The sequence below is a fragment of the Rhipicephalus microplus genome, chromosome X (genome assembly GCF_043290135.1).
Source record: "Rhipicephalus microplus isolate Deutch F79 chromosome X, USDA_Rmic, whole genome shotgun sequence".
In the NCBI taxonomy this organism is placed as follows: domain Eukaryota; kingdom Metazoa; phylum Arthropoda; class Arachnida; order Ixodida; family Ixodidae; genus Rhipicephalus; species Rhipicephalus microplus.
Window position 1 is genome coordinate 285059874 of NC_134710.1, and position 22944 is coordinate 285082817.

At 42.6% G+C, this 22944-nt stretch overlaps 1 long non-coding RNA gene across 3 annotated transcripts in view; it reads left to right on the forward strand.

The window, feature by feature from the left end:
- The window catches only part of LOC119162389 (uncharacterized), a 166523-nt gene that overhangs the window by 26790 nt on the left and 116789 nt on the right, over positions 1-22944 (forward strand). Inside the window, exon 3 of one of the 3 annotated variants that reach the window (XR_012887347.1) lies at positions 12138-12545. The exons of the other annotated variants lie outside the window; for them this stretch is intronic. This is a non-coding gene — a long non-coding RNA (uncharacterized LOC119162389). Of the gene's footprint in view, positions 1-12137; positions 12546-22944 lie in introns of those variants that run through there. 3 annotated transcript variants of the gene reach the window in all.

Sequence of the window (22944 nt, forward strand, 5' to 3'; positions counted from 1 at the left end):
GACGATACAGACACGGATGTTCAAGCCTTTACCCAACGAGCTGAAGAGGCACGGCAGCTAGCACGTGTGCGAATCACCCGACAGCAGAGTTACGACGCACAACGTTATAACCTGCGACACCGATACGTCACTTATCAACCAGGCGAGAAAGTGTGGGTCTGGAGCCCTATTCGCCGACGCGGCCTTTCTGAAAAGTTACTGAAGAAGTACTTTGGTCCCTACAATGTTGTACGGCGCCTAAGTGACGTAAATTATGAGGTCATCCCTGACAGTTACTCGCGAGCTCAAAAATCTGAAATCGTACACGTTGTGCGGATGAAGTCATATTGCAGTGAGCCAGTTGCGTAATACGTCAACTACATACACCGCATATTTTGTAGCCGAGCATCGGGTCGATGCTCTTCCTGGAGGGAGGCAAATGCCGCATTCAACCTGCAGAGGAGAGCTCGCACAGCCAGAGAGGAAGACGAAGCTCTTGCCCGGTCCTCTTTACGAGCGCCTTTCATTTTAATTAAAGTGAGCTCTTCTACATCAGACTCCTACTGTGTCTGCGTCGTGACAATATATATATGTGGGGTGTCAAGTTTTTTTGACATCTATGTAGATTACTTATTCTGTTAGCATAACATTTTAGCATCCAGTAACACAACACTTTTGCGTTGACTCTTATTTACACTTTATATATGTATTTATATTCGTACTACTAAGTGAGCGTTTGGATTCAGTGCCCCGCCGCAGTGTTCTAGTGGCTAAGGTACTCGGCTGCTGACCCGCAGGTCGCCGGATCGAATGCGGGCTCTGGCGGCTGCATTTCCGATGAAGGCAGAAATGCTGTAGGCCAGTGTGCTCAAATTTAGGTGCACGTTAAAGAACCCCGGGTAATCGAAATATCCGGAGTCCTTCATTACGGCGTCCCTCATAATCATATGGTGGTTTCGGGACACTAAACCCCACGTATCAATCAAATTAATTCAATCAGTTTCGTTTCAGTGCTTATGTTTGAAGCCTACGCTTGCGCATCTATTGTTTCTCTTAAAGTAAATATACGGTAGGGTGGGGTAAAATGAGACACGGGGCAAAACGCGACATTTTGACTGTCGGCCTCTGTAGCTTATAAAAAAACTACTTTTCTTTTTTTCTTTTTTCCAGCAATGAGTGCTGGTCCATGTCTATCTTTTCATGTGTAAAAATTAATATCTACTCGCAGCTTTCGCGCGGGAAAATTACGAGGTTATAGTGTCAGTGTATTTCGTGACCAATCAAAAAGGGTCGAAATGCTGCTCGGCTAAATTTTCGCATCTGTGCATGAAGCTACTTCTGCATAGGTACATCAACGTGAGTATTTGTTGAGTTACTTTTAACTACTAGGTACATGACGCTACAAATTTAGTTTGTTTGGTGCCCGGAACAAAGCGGAAATTTTTCTTCATTCTGGCATTTGAAAGAGGCAAAACGCGACAAAAAGGCATACAATTGCCTCAGAGAGTGTCTTATAATTGAACAGTTGACTTACACTGATTATATAATATATTTAATTGTTTCGAAGGTTTTGAACGTACAAGGCAATATCATGTAGAGCTTCCTGGAAAGAAACGAAGTGAAAAAGCACTGATTTCTGTTCAGTACATGACTCCCTCCTTTCACGCTGCATCAAGGTTTTTCTGTGTTCCCAAGGATGCTTTCGAGAGATGCATAAATATAGCGGAATCTCTTAGTCAAGTCGCTAAAAAACACGTCTTGTGATTGAGTCTTAATTACGTTTCTACAATACCCTGATTGAAAGAAAACGAGTGCTTAAAAGTTTGAATCTAGCACAGTTTTAAATTCATAGCCTCACAAAGATTCACGCATCAAGTTAAAACCCAAGAAACGTCTGAGCTGTTCTGCATCAAAACGAGAAAAAAAGGCAAAGAGGATACGTCAAAACATATCAAAGTTCCAACTGTTGAATAAGCAAATGAGGTGCAAGCGTTCATCAAAACACAACATCAGGAAAAAAAACACTGGCGGTGTTTGATCTGCAAAAAGTGTCGGAGCAACACAACACCACATTTTGTCCAGATTCAATGCGTGGAGTCCAAGGACTGGGCTCCTTAGGACTGCGTGAGGACCCACAGAGTGAATTTAAAGTCTTTAAAATGCAATAACTGAAAAAAATAAGTTTTTCCACACTGTCTCGTTTTGCCCCCCGCAGTGTCTCGTTTTTCCGCGCAGGTTGGGGGAAAATGAGATATCTGGAGCTTTGTTACTCATTTTGAAAATAATGTTTTGAACAGTGGCGTCATGGCAATATTTATGTAGAACCTACTATGTACCAAAAGCAATGCTTCTGCATTAATGTTTACTTTTAAGAAATGATGTAAAAATAAATATTTACTATTCTAAATTTTTGTTTGATTTTGCCCCACCCATACTCTACTTCAACGAACTTGAAGTTCATGGAAAGAATATTTAATTATCATATACCAACCGATCAAACGAACGACAGACAAAAAGCCTGTGGGCCTGACAGGCTAAAGAACTTGTTGTTACTGGCTGGCTAGCGAAATCTACACACGACAATGACGTTGACAACATGCTGATAAATTAGCCGATGAAGCGCACTTACGTTGCATGTTGTGAATACCTTGAGCCAAAAGCGTCATGCAGATGCTGCTCATGCGGGCCGCGCTTTTCTCCACCGCTTAGAGACTGATCACCGGGTCTCAATGCAAGTTTTTTTTAATTTAATGAAAGTTTTGAGGTACCATCCTGGCTGCATTTTACCTAAATAGTTCCTTCAAATGGGTTCATTATTGGATATGTTAAAAGAAACATAAGTGCCCATTATTCTGCGTACAGGAGGCGAGTTTTGCTGCTATACCACATTTCTAAACTGAATGTTTGTAGAAGTGTCTTTTCAGCGCTAGCCTGACTTTCGTTATATTTCAATTTTTTCTAATAATAATTACGCCTTCTCATTAGGACTACAGTTAAAGCTCGATCTGACGAAGCCCGATTTTACCACTTGCCCCATCTCACAACAAAAGTTATATTCCCCGGCAGGAAGTACCCAGAAAGTTCAATGTTTTCATTATATCGAAGCAACAAGCCTTTCATGGCACTGAAGTCGACTTGATAAAGTTTTCGCGGAAATAAATGGGCAAAAACGAACTGATATTTTTTTTTCGCGCAGACGGCTTTCTTTCATCGGATGGCTACAACGATGCCGCGTTGAAACATCTAGCTTTTCTCGGAGTCCTTGGCCCGTTTTTCTCGCAGTCCTTGGCCCGTAATATAGTACTCGGCAATTATAAAAAGAGCAATGCAGATATCTTCTTTAAATTTGGCGGAGTGGTCACTGCTGTAAGTGAAATACACTTATGGGCATTGTGGAAAAGAGCTCGCTGACTAAAGTTATTTCTTCAGTTGACAGCGGCCAGGTCTTTTTAGAAAAAATCTGGATGATATATTGTCAGATTATGTTCTGTAAAGACCTGTCTGGAATGTTCGACTGTATTTCACAATGCCTCGACAATGGCACACCTCCTTGAAGTTCAATACTGTGTCCATGCGGGAGGCTCTTTGATGCTCGGCAGACGTGAATGATGTCAACGTGGTTGTTTTGAAAACGTTTAAAATTTTTATATTTAGTGAAGAGGCGCTAGTACTGGTAAACAAGACAAATTTTTCTGTTCAAAGGGCTCTAGCGTTTCTGAAAGCCCAGTCTGTAAAACTTTATTTTTTTATCTGCCCTGATCATTACCCTAGCTTCAACTACGGGCTTAGTCTTGATGGTTGGAAATAATTGTTTCCGGGAGTTGTCTAGAAAAACCCACAAAATCTATGTAGTAAGAAAGAAAAGCAAAAAGAGCTCGAAATGCAAGATTTTCTTTCATTGAGGTATATGTAGAAAGGGTTGGAATTATTTCCTTATTTTTACGGTGACAGAGACAGGAAGCCAACACGTGGGCGTCACCACATGTACAGATATTGAACACTTTTAACACACTGCCGGCGGGTTGTTTGGCCTAGCACCCGGTTACTTTTGACTTGAAAAAATGATCTTTTTTATTTGCTTGCTAAACGCTTTTCAAATTCTGCTGCTAGCATGACTTCACATCTACTGGCTTCGATGACATTTCGCAGACGCCCCGCTGCGGTGGTCTAGCAGCAAAGGTACTCGGCTGCTGACCCACAGGTCGCGGATTCGAATACCGGCTGCGGCGGCTGCATTTCCGATGTAGGCGGAAATATTGTAGCGCCGTGTGCTCAGAGTTGGGTGCATGTTGAAGAACCCCAGGTGATCTAGATTTCCGGAGCCCTCCACTACGGCGTCTCTCATAATCATATAGTGGTTTTGGGACGCTGAACCCCACATATCAATCAACATTTCGCAGACGAGGTGCCTCTAGAATCTGAGCCGTCCTAGATTCGTAGAACGACGAAATATGGTGACAAAATTATAAGTAGAGACACAAGCATGCCTTGCAAAAAGATTTATGGTAGCGAGTAGCTTGTCGTGCTTTTGGGCTCTTTCAATCTGTCATGCTCTTCTTTGAGCAGTTCTACCGTTCATTACTCTACCGAACATTTTTAAGATCTGTCCTGATAACAACACATTATTTAAATTGTTCTTCCACGCTGAGATGACTGCATCAGTTTTTTCCACCTCCAGCACTTTGAATGTTCTGACTTTAGCAAATACATTCGCACCTACATGACCAATTGATTGAGTGATTTGTGGGGTTTAACGTCCCAAAACCACCATATGACTATGAGAGACGCCGTAGTGGAGGGCTCCGGAGATTTTGACCACCTGGGGTTCTTTAACGTGCACCCAAATCTGAGTACACGGGCCTACAACATTTCCGCCTCCATCGGAAATGACCTACATGACCAAACAGAGGAACTGGTGCAGTTACGTGCCAGTAGCTGTATGGTCAAATGTCGTGAATCTGCACACACACAAAAAAGATGGATGAATCGTGGATTTGGATCTTTGCTAGACACAGGCTGTAAACAAAATACATTTACAACAATAAAAGCATAGCTGATACTATTTGTTGATTTTATCGGTATTGTAGTAATTCCTACATAAACAAAAATGAATTAAAATGGTTGCAAAGAATGCTTCCCGTATATGAGGACCATATCTGCAGCGTTCGTATTTTTTGTAGTTTTTTTCCTACGCTTTTCCGGACTTCATTTTTTGTTGGCTTCGTTAAGCTAATATCGACAGTTGGCAGCGAGGGGGCTCATTTACATTGGAGGGCTCTGCAATTATTTTGTTTACTTTGAATACGTACTTGACTAGAACACACATGAAGAGAACCGAAGCGAACTCGTACTGGCATACTACTTAAGTTTTATTTGTCCGCTAGTGTTTATAAATTTATAGTAGTTGTTGGGCATGTAGGGAGCCCTGCCACACCTTTTCTGGGGGAGTGCGTGGACAATTGTTTTTATTAGCGTTCAAGTTTTTGTCAACTATTTGTGTTGCCAGCCTGCTTAATAATGTGAGTCAACACGTCTTGCTAACGTAGCCCTACATGCGTCTAATAAAACACGAAACCCCTATTGACTACAGCTACACGCTCTCTCCGGTATCGTTAGGGCAAAGGATGAAGCTGAATGATTTTTGCGTTCATGTTTGTCGTAAACGTAGATTCACTACAAAGGTCAAACGCCGCAGTGCAAGTGACATACGCAGTGGTAAAAGATAGAGTGTCATGGATTTGAAGCAACTTTCTCATCTCAGACGCCAAAAATTCTTGGGCCAAACATTAAGAAGACATTTGTTTTATTGTAATCTCGTATGTGAAATCACAGCGTACCAGTCCCCTCGCTCCCATTCAATAAATGACATAGGTAATATACAGCTCAGAGTAGCAATATTCCAGGCGAAAAAATAAATAAAAGCACGTTAAGTGCATAGTCGCTCAAAAAAATGATGATGACATAATGGTTGAGCTATACGTTTTCATTTCTTGTTTTGAAGCCTGTATGTGGTGAATTGTCCCTCTTTAAATGGCGAAACACAGTCCAATTTGCGTGAGACGGTATGGACACAATACTGAAGACATACAGTAAAAGTTCGGTGATTCAAACTCGGGTATTTCGAACATAGAGCTAATTCGAGTTAGTACCCTGGTCCCGGTACAGCACTGTGTATTTATATGCAGAAAAATCCCTAGAATTCAAATGAGACGGTATCTACAACACCCAATTCAAGCTTCGAGCCTTTGGTTTTCATTGCTGCTCGCAGACGTCGACCGAAGGTGAGGACAATGTGCTGCAAAACCAAACGAAAACAACAAAACAGCATCACTTCTCAGCAGATGAAAATTCAGCCGATGCGCTGTAGCTCTTAGGGAAGCTGGGATTTATGCTCATGAATTCGCGCCAGAGAAATGCAAGCAAACGCAAATTGTCGAGTTTATCTTTATTGCATTAACTGTACCAAGTAAATAGGCATGTTTTGGAACGTAAATACCATTGTTTTTTTTTCTCATTAGGATCACTGCTTGCGTGAATGCAAGGTCACTGCTGGTTTCTTGGACTGAAAAATTAATTCTTTTCGCTGTTAGCGCTTCATGAACACTATTTGCGAAATCCCCTGCGAAGACGTCTAGTTGCGCCAAGTTCTCGATAACAATCCAGATATCCCTTCTTTGGGCGCAAAGTTGGGAACTGCATGCAAAGTGTGGTGCAATGTCAGTCTATTCTAGTGCCCACCCACTAATTCAAACTCTGGTTAATTTGAACAACTATATAGGCCCCTTCGAGTTCAACGTAACGAGCTTTTGCTATATTTGTTTCAGTGAGCAACTCAGACTGCGTATACGTTTGTTTGCTTTGGAAAGTCGTCTGTCCTGGTAAAGCAGTGCTTACTGTACTCGGCTGCTCACCCTAAGGTCACAGATTCAATCTCAGCTGTGGCGGTCGCATTTAAATGAAGGCGATATGATAGAGGCTCGTGTGCTGTGCGATGCCAGTGCATGTTGAGGAAGACCAAATGGTCGAAATCGAAATTTCCCGAGCCTTCCACCATGCATGGCGTCTCTCATATTCATTGGTATTTTAGGGACGTAAAACCCCAGATAATATTATTACTTTGGAAAGCGGCATGCGAGCCATAGGTAAGCCTAGATCACATAAAAGTCAGCCTGCCGCATGGAGAGTTAGAGAATAAGCGACCTGCAGGCTCCTGCACCCCAACACTAAAGTCCAATGGCATAAAACACCAAATTCCTCAAAATGCGTGACTACAGAACTTGGTCGTCAATGTGATAGCGTTAGTTAATGAACATGTAGAGCTTTTAATCTTCTTTGGAGCATCACGCATATTGTGTGGAGAATTCCCACACATAATGGTCATTTTTGAGCGCGTTACTTCAGTTTGACTAACGGTGATCAGCCAAACGCGAAAGAAGCGCCCAAGCTGGACAGGCTATAGCTCCGCCTATCGCAAAGCAATCATCACCACTTCTACCCAGAAAAATAACTTGCTGGGCGTGTTATTGCATTGTATTCAATAATTAAAACAACAATTATAGAACGCATTGAAGTATCAAACACATGATCCAAAGCTTGAATGACAAGCTGCGTGAACACCATAGTCTACTACTTCGCACAAGTCCTGGCGGGGATTTACTTCTGTTCCACTAAAAGCTGTGGTTGCATTCCTGATTTTAAGTTAAAAAGTATGACTCACACAGGAATGACTCAGACAGAACGTGATATTTTCGAGGTGCGAGCTACGGAAAAAAATTAAGTAACGTGTAAACTCCATTCATACAGTGGATGGTCAGTTTTTGTGCGTAACATGACCTTCTTGAGTGATGCTAGGTCTTTCCGTGGCGTATATAGAGTTGTACCACATCCTGCCACAGATATTGAAAAAAATGTCCAAACTCAGCACCAGAAACTCACGCTCAAACGTGCCCGTGGCATTCCTGTTGGAAGCGTTTTGGCGATTCGGTACTTGGCTCGCGCCGTGCCAGGCGGACTGTTTGGATTGTATCCGGCCCCACCGCGGTGGTGTAGTGGCTAAGGGCGGCGGCTGCATTTCCGATGAAGGCAGAAATGTTCTAGGGTTGTGTGCTCAGATTTTAGTGCACGTCAAAGAGCCACAGGTGTTCGAAATTTACGGAGCCCTCTACTACGGCGTCTTTCATAATCATAAGGTGATCTTGGGACGTTAAACCTCACATATCAATCAACGGATTGTATCCGTTAGTGGGCGTGGTTTGGTGGCGGCTGCTTCACTACGCACGCGTGATTAGATGAGGCTAAACCCAGGTGGTGCGCAGCTGTGGTTTGGCTGTTGCTAGACAAATTCGTGGAAGAGTTTTCGCCGACTGACATTTCACCTCGAGCTTTAGCAGGTTTGCTGTTAAAACAGTGTGAAGTGTCATGCATGAGTGGAACACTCAGTTTTTCTCACAGATAAAAAATTGGCGTTTATAATAGTTAATGCACGTTGTGCTGATATTTCTCTGTTTCATGGCAGTTTACTATTAGTTTTCACCCCTCAGACACCGCTTTGTTAACCTAAAAACGCGTTAACTGGTGGCTCATGCGTGTGTAGGTGTTTTTCAATTCCTGACATTGCCTTTCCGGCCGGTGTCGTCTACGCGCGCATATCTTGCGAGCGAACGAAAGGGCATGGGCGCATTCGGTTGCCACGCAATGATCAACGCGCAGCTCTTGCCACCACAGCAAGCGGGAGCTTCTACGAGCTGCGCTCTCAACACACACACACACACACACACACACACACACACACACACACACACACACACACACACACACACACACACACACACACACACACACACACACACACACACACACACACACACACACACACACACACACACACACACGCACGCACGCACGCACGCACACACACACACACACACACACACACACACACACACACACACACACACACAAAACGGTTCCAAATTGTACCTGGAGCGGCTGTCCCCATAGAGATGCGCTCTACACATAACTGCCACCAGCGGCGACACCCGACGTATAGCCCTTAGTACCAGCATGCGCTGCCCATGGGAGGCGCTTGCTATCAACGCCGTCACTACGCTCGAGCCTTGTTGTGCTCATGTACTGTGGCCGTGCCACAGAAAACTAGGTTACTTAGCAAGCGCATGTTTACTACAGTTATTATTGCTCCTAAAATGCTTGCCTTGCTTCGTAAAACGTTCCAATGTATTGCTATTGCATTCATTACTTCGCCCTTTTGGCAAAACTTGCTTATTTTACTGCCACCACTACTACATAAATCCGTCTTTTGCAGTGGCACTTTAATCGATTTACAATTTTTTCGTGAAGCAGAACATCCCCTCTGCTTTACACACCATAAACCTGTAAAAACTTTGGGACTGAGGCCTTAGTCTACATGCAAGTGGCGCTGAATTCGGAACATAACCTGGGTATTCACTTTTTTGCTAGCCTAGCTCATTCTGTAATGGAGTGAGGAGAACTTATGTGGCACCTCGTAGCTTCTCAGAGTTCCACTCTTGCTCTAGGGTCGTAGAGCTACTGAACAAGGTAAGACATTGTACATGCCATCCACTCCTAGCCGATAGCCTGCTCCCGATGAGAGCGATCGGCGGCGTGAGGACGCCTTATATATCGACGGTCAGCGATGCCGTAATCTTTATTTAACGACGCCGCCGAGAATCGCATTCTTCTTTCGGCGTGCTGCAATTGACCTCGCACTCCAGCCGAAGGCTGTTGGCCGCTCGTGCGAGGGCTAACAGGCTGGCAGCTTCTGTTAATTTGATGATGGACCGTTACTTACTTGCGCACTCTTGCCGCACGGCGCGGCGTACGTCGTCGCTTGGACGAAAGCACCGAGAAGCGCGCACTCCTGTATTTTCCACTCGCACCATTTGCTTCACGCCTGGCTGAGCGCTATGATGTACGCGCGTGGCATGCCCAAGTTTTTTCGCACATCGCACCGTGGAGTCCTCGTACTCTCGCAGTGATTAGCCAAACCGCCATCCGCCATGTTCACAGCTGCTGGCTTCCTAGTGGCTCACGTCCTCTTCGATTAATAATAGGGGTTCGAGGAGTTTCAAAGGAGAGACGGTGGCTGAAACGCGCCGCAGTAGAGTCACGAGTCGAATTCGACGGTGATTGAGCCATGCGAGTGAAATGCAAGTGGTGCTTTTGTGCTTGTTGCTTCATCTGCCATTCCCTCACTCATCACCAAACATATTATTCAGTTTGATTGAGACAAGCTGGTTTCCAACAAAATTACACATGACTTGGCATTTCAGACACAAAATAATAGCGGCAACTCAATAGAAATTTTTTTTGCATGATATGAAATTTTGATTGGATGCCACTGTATGGCCACGTCACTGCAGACGAGGCATTTAATTTTCTTTAAACGCTTCATAATGTTTTATAGCAAGGCATTCCCGTACAGTGTTACGAAAAAAATCGAAGAAAGCCCGTAAGCCTTGGATGACGTCCCACATCTTTAAAAGGATTTTCAAGAAAAACAACTTATATCAGTCGTTTTTACAGAGTCGCGAACATTACGATTTTGTCACTTTAAAAAAATTGCAACAGTTTGAATAGAAGAATCAAAAATCTAAAAAAAAGAATTACAATCGCTTTTTTTCAGGCATTAGTGATCAAAGGGTTCTCTGGATTAGGTTAAACATGTTGCTAACATCTGAACGAACGTGCTCACATGTTCCTTTTACAATTGATGGTATCAGCTACGCTGGGAGAAACTTAGCTGACAAGTTCAATGACTACTTTACATTCCTGGTTAAAAGTGAGCATAATCCTAGCGCACACGATTACGTGAAAAGCCATGCACAAGACGCCATGGCACTTATCGAGCGCAATAGCGATATACTATTTGCCGCTTTCAGACGTATGAAAATCAGCAAATGTTCAGAAGCTTTTGGTCTAACAATGAGATCTGTGTTACATGTGCTTGATGTCATTTGTCCCTTTCTAACTCGCATTTATAACTTGTCCGTAAGTACTGGTACATTTTCATTCAGAAATGAAAAAGGTGAAAGTCATTGTTCTCCATAAGGGAGGTGCTAAAAAATCCTCGGTAAATGTAGCCCCATATCGTTCCTACCAATTTTTTACAAGGAATAAAAGCGAGTTATTTATGTGCGTATTACAGATTTTTTACCGAAAAATACGGGCTAATAACCAGTACACAGTTTGGTTTCGGGGAAGATCATCTATGGAAGTCGCATTGCTCAAACAGCGAGAGCTTATTCTTCATAATATAGAAATGAAAGTAATGAATATAAAAATATTTATGAATTTTCCAAAAGCGTTTGATAAAAATGATCATCAATAACCTTTCTTTTAAAACTTCCAGATTGTGGCCGAGGAATTTCATTAGATTCAATATCGAGTTATTTGCATAATCGCTCTCAGTATGCGGCTTTCCATAACCAGCACTCGTCCTGTAATAAAGTAGAACAGGTTGTTCCTCAGGGTAGCCTGCTTGGTCCATTGCTGTTCATTATTTATAATAATGATTGGATCGAACTAGACACTGGTGTCCAATATATTATATATGCATATGACACAACCTTATTCTAAGTGGGTCCGAATAAATATCATTTAGAAAGTGGACCAATATTGTCCTAAATGAGTTACATACCTGGTCTCTTAAAAATTTCCTTCTTATTTACTCCAAGCAAAATAAAGCACCATTTTTCAGAGAAAAAAATCAAGCTGTTTCCCTCGAGCCACCATTACCTTATGAGGGAATGTCATAGAAATTACTAACACCATTAGAACGCTTGGAGTCTACTTTGTTGAATTCATGCTCTAGGATAGTCACATAGAACCTCTTTGAAGTGAGCTTGCACGTGTAGTTGGTGTTTGAAGAAAATTCCAACATCTATTGCTTGAAAAGGCAAAGCTTACGTTGTACCACGCCCTGTTTGAATCGCTGTTAAAATACTGCGTATTGGTATGGGGAAGTTCAACAAAAACAAATAAAAATAAACTAATCTCAATGCAGAAAAAATGCGCTAAGAGCGATTGCTGACGTGCCCTAAAGAACGAATTCTGAACCACTGTTTACCACCTACAGTATCATGCACTTAACCAACATGTACCGTCATTGTCTTTTACAGCTCTACAAATTGATTGAACACTGCATAATGTTCTTATGTGAAGTCGCTAACCTCCACACCCACATTCTCTACTACCTTTGTACAAGGCATCACGAGTATTGGTCTGTGCCTCACTAACGGACTAACTACGGCGTTCAAACCCTAAGCTATACATTGCCTGCTTTGCTTGACAAGTTTGGCTTTTCTCACAGCTCGATACGCGAACTTTCCTTGAACTATCTTCGAAACTTATTTCGCTGATGTGTGCATTTCCCCACCACTTCAAATATATTTTGTGTACGCAACTTTATTTGAATAAATCTGGAGATATGTTTTTGCAGTATTGCCCATTTTATTGTACACCGATTATTTATGCTTTTGAGTTCTTGTTTATTATGCTACACATTACCCTTTGCTATTTCTGTTTTCGTGCATACCGCAGTTCCGATGTATCTGGGAGGAAGGGAGCAACGTCAAGCCAGGACTGTGTGGCTTTTTTTCTCTCTTCCTCAGTCATGTATTTTTATTCATGTCTGAAATAAAGACTCAGACTCACACTCAGACTCAGGATATCTCTTGGTTTGTGACAACAGGCCTGTGTGACGACCACATACATTTCACGGATGCCTGCGTTATGTATAAAACAAGGTCTTGCTCCTTCATATTTGCAGAAGAGTTCTTCGAGGAAATACGCCGTTGACAACTATCAGGGTCACATGAAGAAAAAGGTAGCGTAAGGAAAAAGAAAGTGTTATAAAGAAAAAGAAAAAAAAAGATACTAGGTTCTTTGGCTTAACGCGATAAATTTATGTGATATGTTTATGAAGCACACCGAAGCGAGGCAGCCCGCATTAATTTTAGCCATCAAAGGATTATTATACACTCTGCTGCTATATCAAAGTATACATTCATTCTTGCACTTCGCCAAATTTTAAGCGTGGCGCATTCCAACCGTGTATGGAGCCCGTGAGCACTGATTACGTTCGACGGGGCGATGTAGCAATGAAGCCTTTGAAGCGGGTGCCCGTATCGTATCGATGTGTGCTTTACCACCAGAAAAAAGTTGTATTGGTAAGGGCTCTTTAATTACTTCAGAAAAACAAACATAACAAAGTGGACGTACCTCTCAGCTCTCTGAAGAGATTAAATATGTTTGCGCTTTTATAGTTTTCCGCCGTTCATCATATTTAATTGCACCCACAGTTGCAGCTTGACGGCCATGGTGCTGCGTTGTTGAGCACGAGGTTCAAATTCGGGCTGCTGAGGCCGTATTTACACAAGGAGAAAATTTAAAAGAAAGAGAAAAAAGGAAGAAAAGAAGAACACAAGGCGCACCTTTACTGCACATGAAGTGCGCGTGGAAGCACCCTATATGGTCGAAATTAGTGCAGGGTATGACATTTTGTGCCTCGTTTTTTATCCTGGTTGTGGAGCCTAAAACAGATGCACAGGAAATCGACGTAGACAACACGTTCAAGCATGCGTTATATTTAATGAGCGTGACGTTGGGCAGGAATGTCAAGAAAAGACAATTCTTTATCAACGAGGTGTACTGACTGGACAGCTGGCTTAGGCAAATAGTTCCTTGTTTCGGGAGCTTGTCCTGTCTACGTCTCTTTCTGTTGCGTCTTATTTGTTATGAGCTACTGATACCAACTCGTGCATCCTTAATTACCAGCCCAACTTGCCGCACTTGTAAGTTTACTGAGGCTTACTTGTGATACCTTTGCGTTGCGTGACTCTGTTGGACAGAACCTTCTTACTGCTGCCTCTGGCGAGGGGGAGGTTAAGTATGAGGAGATGGCCTGTGACGACTGCACAGTAACGACGATGACTTAATGGTACTACTGTCGCCGTGTTGAAGGTAACGGGGTGATGGTCGGGCAGGCTGGTGGTCAAAGCAAACCATCTTTCAAAAGCAAGCGACAGAAAGACGACTCAATAGACGTATGAGTTCATGGCAGTGAATGACAGGTGTGCCAAAAGGGACACAAGTACGCGTAAAATGTCGACCCGCTTATTTTAGACGTGTGTAGCTGTTCAACGAAAAGCATTCGCGTTGCCTTTTTGCAGGAATTTATAAATGGCCGCCAGGAACGAGTGCCTCGGTTTTATTACTACAAGAACTTCATTTAAGGTGACATTTATTCTCAAAAGTATTTTTTTTTTGCTGTGAGCTGAGCTTTTGAGATTGGAAACACGATTCCCAGTAAACCAGAGGCCGTGCATCAAAAGAAGATAAGTGAGTCTTCTGCAGTTTTGACCTCTCATCGTAAACATAAACATATCAGTGCATCATTGTAGCCATTTTAGCTAATAATTTTTTTATTTTTTTATAATATTTAACAGCACAAATGTTTGAGCCGGCCGTAATTTGCCCTATGCGAACAAGAAACCTTGGGTAGGTATCCATCACAGCAATTTAGCAAGCCCGGCTACCGAGTACAGCAGATGCGAGTATTAATAAAAAATGAATGCGGCAGAAAAGAGAGAAGGAAAGAAATATAGAAACAAATATCAAGAGAAAATGGAGTGATAGAAAGAAAGTGATATAAAGGAAGAGATGGAGAAAATAAAGCCAGAGATAGAGTAGACAAAAACCAGAAAAAAAGAGAATTAAGGTACAAAAAGAGGAAGACATGCGACAGCAACAGATACGAAGAGGAAAAAGACTTAAAGGACCCCTGACACCAATCAACAAACCAAATTTGGAAACTCGAGATGCTCGTGCTGTTTGATAGTCGTGCACACGGGGCCATCTGTGACCGATTATTACTGGCGAGCGTAGCCTAGAAGATATTTTATTTTGGTTTTAAAGTAGGGTTGCGTCATTTCAAGAGTATTCACGTACAGTAGACATTTTCTGTCGTTTGACGTAGACCGGAACTCCTCTTTTGACGTTGCAGGGTCAACACTTGCGGGGCGTGCAATACCCCGACTGGCACCAGGCGAGAACTATTGTTCGTTCCCCATCTCGCTCTGTTGTCGGGCTTCTCTCAATGTGGTTTTGGCTGCTTGCGCCAGGAATGATCTTGAAGTAGGGAGAATCTTACGTCTTGGCTAGCCCTTAGGTTTCGTCGGAACGATTCTGTTGTAGTTACCGGGAGAACTAAGATCCCTACAATCGTTGCACAGCCTCTGTTCGCGAAAAGGGCGCGCTTTTCAGACACACCGAAGTAACATCTGAAACGCCTACTCGCGTTCATCTGTATCTCTGAGTACGTTTCATGCGTAATTTGTGCGTGAGAAACACGGAGCACGTTTAGATCTGCTTGCCATTCTGCGCGTGACCTTCCAATTTGTTGCTATCACGTTCATTGCTTCGCCTTTGCGGCAAAGCTGTGAATTGTTTTCTGATGGGAAGACGCTAAAAGCACCCACATAGTTTCCTCCTTCACCGCGCACAGATCTCAGGCACTGCTACGTAGTAGGGCGCTAGTTCTTTAGGGTATTGACGCGGGCGTTTTGAACTCACGCAAAATTGTTTTGAATTAACGTCGCTAGCAATTATATACAATGCATTAGAGCATCTATGATATAATTTTGGCCTTATCAGACGCAAATCTACAAATTACTGCAAAAAACTGGCAATCAAAACTTTCCTTGTCAGGGGCTCTTTAAGGAAGAGAAGACATAATAGGATGAATGTATATGACAGAGGAAGACGGACAGAGAGAAAGAAAGAATTACACAGGAACAGTCACAAAAAGAGGTGCAGAAAATATAGAGCAAGACCGAAAGAGTCGTGAAAATAAAAAAATCGAAAAAAAGATTCAAAGAGAGATAGAATAAACAGAGTGAATGAGAAAGAAAGGAATGAAGAATGAAGCCGAAAAGAAAGAAAGAAGGAAGTCCATGCAGCTCTGCTCTTTCAGGCTTGTAACCACTAGTGCAAGCTGCCATATACCTTTCTTTGTGTGTGTGGGGCCTTTCCAGAAACTAGAACTAAGATTGTCCTGCGCGTTTCGAGTGGCCTAAGTAAATTATCCTTAACCCTGATAACAAAGTACTATTGAGCGTAGTTTCCTAATGGTATTCAATGTGATAGAGGTGGCCACAACATTATAAGTTTGGCCACAGAAAAAGATGGCTATGGCTTCATGAAGCATAGCCGCATAGCCGTGTGCCTTCGATTATGCGAACGGTTTCTGGATGGTAATGAGCGCAACTCCTACTTAGGCACGTGAGAGGGAAAAAAAATGAAAGTAATAAAAGCAACACGAGAGAACCCGTCAAGACTGAGTTGAGTCTGCGCTTTTAACGAAGCAAGATGCAAGCAAGTTAATCGACGGTGGAGGAGGATTAATTATCAGCGACACAGGATGTTTTCTACGAAGGTCCGTGTCTTATCCTCCCCTCGAGGCCCTCTCTGTCACCCCTTCGCGCTCGTCTAAAGCCTCGGTGCGTTGCCAAAGCGATGTCAAGCGAGCCCAGCTAGGTGTGGTCTACACGGGCCCGACGTGCCTGTGTGCTCGCTAATAGGAAGAGCTCTCGCTCAGAGTGAAGCGTCGTCGTTGTTGTCGTCGCTTCCGCAGGGCCATGGTCGTCAATTCCGGACAGATAGGACGTACGCCGTTTCTTTAGGCTCGCATGTGACCTGGCCTGCCCGGGGCACCTACCGTACGCGTGCGATTACTTCCGGGATAGTAAACCACGGAGCCCCACGGAGACGGTGCAGGCGTATTCGCACCACGAGCCCACTTGGCAGGTAACTGACGACGGTGCCGATGCTGTAACATTTGCTTAACCATTTTCATTTTTTGTGGCCAAGACCGAGTGGCTACGACGATAACTGCTGGCCGCTGCCTCACGCGAGGCTCATCGCAGTATTCTGCCGTGACAGCAGTTGGGCGTGTAGCACCGATCGCCGTATTAGGTGCTATCCCCGTTACGCCCCAGTGACTCACCACATTAATGCGGGCATCAGTCATGTACGCCTGTGATAGGACGAGCGAGACACTTGGGGCAAAATAATGCTCCCTTGAGGGTGCTTGGTATTTACAATATACCTTCTGTCTCTTTCATTGTCGTCTCCTATTATGCGTTTAATTACTTTTTTTCAGGCAAACTATGCGTAGGCACCTTCAAATTATTCTTACGAAGCAGCTTTCTCACTAGACTGGCTGCGTTTCTTGACCACCCTTTTTCCCTTCGAGGCATGTCTATCTTTCAGAATAATACGCTAAGTTAGGCACCGCCCGATTTGTTTACGTAAATTGCATATTTTTATTCTCCTCTGGGCTGATGTATATTACATTCATATATAATAAAACATGTAAGGTATTATGGTTTCAGTATTCACATATTTTTTTTTATTTCGTGCAAAATTTATAAAATGCTCTATGCCTAACCAAGCGCTCTTGATTCTAGTGTTTTAGAATCCCTTATACTTTAAAAATATTATTACGCACATAATTCTTCTGCATTGCACGCGACGACAAACTAAAGGAGCCCGCTCGAGCTTCTTTTTTATGTCCCACTCTACTGCTAATCAATAATAATATCTTGCGATATGTAGCAGAACCAGCTTATCATTATAAGTCATGCCGTATTGAAGGGCTGCGGAAATTGCGACCATCTCGTGAACTGACATCGAACAGTTCACAGTCCTTTAGCATTTCGCCTTATTTGCGGCGGCTGGGATTAAAACCACGACATTTGGGCAAAGTACCGAGCACCATAATCACTGTACCACCAAAGCAGGCTCTGCTCCTGCGAAACTTGGCAGAAGCTTGAACGTTATCGGCGGAAGTCTTCCGTCACATTTCGGCTTTTCCATGGCTTTCTCCTTCGGTAAACCGATAATGTGTAATCACACTCTCAAATTTCGAATCCTAAAAATGAAGCTCAATTCAGATTGCAAGGACATGCCTTAAATTCTGCTGAGCTCGAACGCCATCGTCAGCTTGATTGCGAGGACCTTATTAGAAGAAGTGGATATGTCCTGATAGAGCGATCTGGCTGATTCTAATGAGGAACAGAATGAAGAGTTCTCGGGTGCAGTCGACGTATTGTGCATTGTCAGGAAACCCAGATGTAAGTTGTACTAATGATAAAAAAAATGAACTGCCGAAATGTAATGTTACTTTCTGAGCATTATCAAATAATGAGCACGCAATGTAAGGATTGCACGGTGTCTATACGTTTTCTTGCTTCACTGGATTTCTCATCCTTTCATTTTCTTTTTCCTATACTTCCACCAGTAAATATGAACGGCGTGGTATTAGACTACGCTATTGGTTGCTGTACATCCACACAACAAGTGAGTTTTTTGTTGTTCTCCTTTCGCGAAGTCATTAAAGGAACGAGATCGTACATGCCATTTTTTTCTTAGAAATCACTTAATATGCAGTGAGACAGGCAGGGAAAAAGCCAACTGGTTTCGATAAGGAAGCAGTCTTTAAAGCTTGAGTAAATTTTGCAATGCTTACAGCGTAAGGCACAGTTATTTATTTTGCCATCATGAAACAAATTTGAGAAACCTTACCAGGAAGCAGTACGCACATAACGATGAACAATGATGTGCAGCGTTATTATTATTTAAATTAGGTTATAGCTATCTCAGCGAGATAACGGGTCTTATATAAACTACTCTGCCTATTTTTCATTCTTCTATTTATATACGATCAGTCAAGAGTACAGCGAAAGCACGAACACTCAGCAGAATGTACCACGTGTTTGTGCGTTGACCCTCTGAGACGTGTGCAAAGGTACGTTAAACCCCAAATATCAATAATTACACGTGTGTAAAGGTGGCTCCAGATTAAAGAATAAATCTTACTGCACAAGGCTCACCAAGGAAAAAGCCCGGATGTATGAAGTAGCGCAATTATCACCTCTTCATTATGTAAGTTAGCCAACGTTGATTGATTTCCATTTAACTGACCACCTTTTGAGGCATTTCACAAGTGCAGTGTTGAAAGCACTACTTTTTGCTAAAGTAACCATCGCTGGTATCAAGATTGTGAAATGAATATGCCGATTTCTTCAGCTCAGCAAACTCGGAGCGTTTGCGGTTCGCTTCGCCAGTGTATTCGATGTATTCAATATTCATTCCGCGGATGTGCTCAAGCACACATGCTCACAACGAATCGAAAAGCTGCCGCCTCTTCAGTACATGAAGTCGCCATATAGTAGAGCATGGAACTGCGTTGATTTGTTTCATTGTGCCTTTTTTCACGGCGGATTGGGCATCATTGGCATTTTGGGTAGACAAATTTTCTCAAGAAAATCCACGCAGTTTTTCCGAGGCAACATGAGAGTGTGAAATATGAGTTGACCAGAGCGTAAGCGACGCCGTGCGCACAACTCTACGCCCGTTTCTTCAAGTATAAGCCGTGCCACTCCAACGAAGACGACGACGAACTAGATTTTTGATCGAGATATGTCAGCTAATTTAGTTAGCACTGCAATGTGTCGCGTAATTTGTCCCCACTCTACCTATCACTTTCGTTCCATGAAAGAACGTCTCCGCCCTGCCGGAATTCTCCGTACGTGAAACAAACTTGACCACCAATGCATTTGTCGCCAGGTTCTGACTACGTATTTCTCGAAACTGAAGGAACGCCGAGTTTCTAGCGCAATGTTTGCTGTGAAACTTCCTAAACTAATGTTTCAGGCTTTGTTCTCCATGTGTCCATTTTAACTGACGACTCCTAAACTACTGAAGTGAGTGAAATGACCTTATTCATGTTATACAGTGCATTTCGGGGAGGCGGGGAGAGGATGCAGTGAGAGATGGGGGGAGATTCCGGCCGGAAACAGCAGTCTTCCCAGTAGCCAAGCTACGACACGCGCCGAGCGAAACGGTGGCGTTGAGGATTTTTCACGCAGAGAAACAGGGAAGCAAAACGAGCCTCGTACGTGGAAGTCCTCTAGAGGAAGTCCCGCCATGGCCTCACGTGGAGCACCCGTTACGCACAGAAGCAAAAGAGAATCCGACAAAAAAACAACACGGAGGTCACGCGCGTTGCCATACCTGAAAAGAGAAATGCCACTTGCCGCTGTTGTAAAAAAAAAGATAACGCACTGAGTGGCTTGAATGAGTGCCATTTTGGGTCATCAAGAATCAAAGGAATAATTTTTAATGGATGCCGGCCGCGGAGCGGTGGTTATGAGATGTTCTCGAAATTCTATGTATCACTGGTGATTCTCAATTCGACAATACTCCCACGTATGCATGCAGGTAGAGAGGGAATGCATAGTGCATTACCTCTCTACCTACATGCATACATATATACATCTATACATATATACATATATACATGTAGGTATGTATGCATACATACATACATACCTACAGCATGTCCATATAACGAACTGCCTTCAAGATAATACAGAATGGTTAACACGTTTCTGTTGATTGGTAATTTTAATTATCTTCTGCGGGGTGAGGTATTTTTTTCTCTACGTAGAGTTTATTCCTGAAGATGGCAGGTGTCTTACTGTGCCAGCATTTTCATATATATAAACACTGCTTGTGTTGCAAAAGAAGACAAAAGGCCGACCGAAATATAGACACATCAAAACAATCCCCTCCCATTAGGTTCGTTCAAGCGCTGCTAGAACTTCTGAGTATAACTATCTATCAAAGTATACCTCAACAAGTATGCCGAATTCAAAACTTGAAATAGAATTTGACGATATTTTGCCCTCTAATTCGAAAGAAATGACCCTTCGATGTTTAAATAATCAGTTACAAGATTACTTGACTCATCTGTCCATAAACAACATATTTTCGACGGATGCATCCGCAATAAACGAAAAGGCTGGAGTAGGCATCTTCTGTACTTCTCTCGACTGATATTTTTTCAGTTCGATTACCAGATTATACGCCTATATTCATTACTAAATTATTTGCGATAATTCTAGCACTTCGTAAACTTCCTGCAAGCAAATGAGAAGCAGTCATACCTACCGATTCTCTCTCAGTATGTACTGCACTATCTGCAGCAAACAATTTAAAATTATTCAGTATGATTGGTAGTTTATTACCAGCAAACTTCAGAAAATTCCACTTGCTATGTATACCTGTGCACTTCGGGATTTCTCTGAATGACATGGCAGACTCGTTAGCCAAAACATCTTTAAGCAGACCACTCTTAACTTTTTTACCTGATTTCACTTATGTAATAAAAATCAGATATAGAAATGCTTGTCTGCACAAGGAAACAGACAAATTACCATTGGATAAAGTCAGAGACTTCGTACATCTAAGATTTTGCTAGAACGAACAGTGGTGTGTATCTCGGCAGTTAGAAACTACAATCACCAGATTACGATGCAGATTTCCGCACTTGAACTATTACTTACATCAAGCTGAGCTCACAGCATCTCCGTTATGTCTCTTTTGCAAGGAATTAGAAACAATATATCATTTATTTTTATTCTGTCACCGATATTCTTATCAAAGGAAAAGGTACCTGGTCGAACCAACTGAGAAGCTAGGTTTAAAAATAAACGTGGCAGTAATTTTATCCTTTGGAGGGATTATATTAGGTTATTGCCACAAGGAGGTTTGCTCTGCTGTGTGTGCGTACATAATGGTAACAAGATGATTACCTTGTTAGTCTATTGTTAATAATGTTTTCGGATCTGAGACTGTCTGAATGCCTGACCGCTAGCTCGTGTAGCATTTTCATATATTTTTACGATTTGTTTTTGCTTTACACTGAAATTCAATTTAATGATTTTAAATTCATAGCTAACAATCTTGAGGATCCTGCCGCCTGGTTCTTGGCCGAACTCCCTTTGTGAACTTGTGTCAGCAAAGCAGAAGGCTCATCATCATCATTATCATGGAAACAAAAACAAGAAGTTTAGGCTCCCGCACGGGATCCTTGTTAATAATGAAGCTATAAATTGTGACAAGCTAAGCATACCCAATAGTATCGCAAGCTACTTGTAATTAGAAATTTGATAGGCAATTGTTCCAAACGCTATAAAAGTTAAAACGCTACTGAAGTGACACTCAGTTATCTGAATTCACACCTGACCTTCCCCTCAGCATTAACACAAACGATCAAACCAATTTATCAGCCTTGATTTTGCTAAGGCTTTCGATGCTGTACCTCACTGCCATTTGGTTTCCATGTTCTCTGCCCTTTGTTTCGATTTATTAACACTGTCTTAACTACGCAACCTCCTGTTTTCGTGTCCTTAATTTACAGAGGTAAACAACCTTTGTCTAACGAATCAGGCGTCACGTCCAATTGTTCTTGAAGCCATTGTTTTATGTCCATCCCTTTTTTTAATATATATTAAAGACTAGACCATGAACTTTTCATTCCCAGTTAGGTTGTTCTAACTTGCACCAATGGCCTAATTATTAAATGACTTTTGCCTAACTTTTAAAATTACCTTTACGTAATCTACAGGTGCTACGTAACTTGACAGGTGTCTCTTAACCCCTCTAAGCTCAAGTTCATTTCGTTCAGTCGAAAGTGCACTGACTCAGCATTTCATTATACGATTAATAATACCGTAGTTCAGGGTGCTCTATAGTACCAATATTTCGGTGTCGCCCTTCAGATGATTTATCCCGGACTAAGCATACAGCAGTTGTCTCATCGAAAACCTCTCAATCTCTCGGCTATCTCTGTAGAAACTTGCGCAACACGCCTTCTCGCCCAACTTTTCACTTTACTACGCCTTCTAATGCATGCGCATTAGCATCTTTGACTTACGATCGCTCACAACTAGAGTATGTTTCATACACATGGCCACCAAATCAAGGTTGTCTTGTCCGCATGCTGGAGCCGTTCAGTATAAGGCAGCCAGATGTGTCTCTGGCTTCTCCGACCATTATTGAAACATTACTAGAATAAAA